General features: G+C 44.4%; 1 non-coding gene across 1 annotated transcript; it reads left to right on the plus strand.

The window, feature by feature from the left end:
- The first annotated feature begins 265 nt into the window (after positions 1-265).
- Positions 266-347, plus strand: trnas-gcu (transfer RNA serine (anticodon GCU)). Its single transcript has one exon. It is a non-coding gene; the product is annotated as a tRNA-Ser (tRNA).
- The last annotated feature ends 421 nt before the right edge of the window (positions 348-768 follow it).

The following is a 768-nucleotide window of genomic DNA, read 5'->3' on the forward strand; positions in this document are numbered from 1 at the left end:
TCGGGTTCTTCATTCCGTTGACTTCAAATCTTCACAGAATTCAACAGACCTTGTTACATATTCATTTCCTCATTTTTGTTCAGATCACTGTGTGCATTGTGTGACAGTGGGAGTGCACTTGCCCCACAACCCAGGGGTCAGACCACAGTCTTGGAACCGTACTATGTTAAATATCATTTTACCAACACCAGGGAGAAATATCTGCTGCTCTGCATAATTTACCCAATTCAATTATTCATAAGGTCAGAGCTGCCCCCGGGTCTGTGACGACGTGGCCGAGAGGTTAAGGCGATGGATTGCTAATCCATTGTGCCTTGCCCGCGTGGGTTCGAATCCCACTCTCGTCGCTGTCATCAATGGCAATTCCGTGGGGCTGTTTTCAGATGATCACAGCTGTCGTATGGGAACGCTAATGGTCAGTTTATATGCATTGACGCTATTCCAAAATTTCCAAGAATGGTTTGAGCCTGTTGACTAAACTGTGTTGAAATGTAGGTTACGTAGGGATAATGAAATAGAGCGCGGTTTCCTTTTGCAAATCAAGTTGCTGTGAACGTTTTTTCGTATGAAAGACATCCAGGAAAATCAAATAACGAGAGCTGCAAAGTGCATGTTTATGCAAAGGAATTCTTAATGAACGTTTTGTCAGATGAAATCTGAAGGAGGTTGAGTAGAAGTAATTCATCCTGGTGAGAAGAGCACAGCGAGACAGCACAAAATGATGGCGATACTTCAAAGGGGCAGGGCGTGTGTGTAGGGGCACTGAGA

Source organism: Chiloscyllium punctatum, chromosome 33 (assembly GCF_047496795.1).
Source record: "Chiloscyllium punctatum isolate Juve2018m chromosome 33, sChiPun1.3, whole genome shotgun sequence".
In the NCBI taxonomy this organism is placed as follows: Eukaryota; Metazoa; Chordata; class Chondrichthyes; order Orectolobiformes; family Hemiscylliidae; genus Chiloscyllium; species Chiloscyllium punctatum.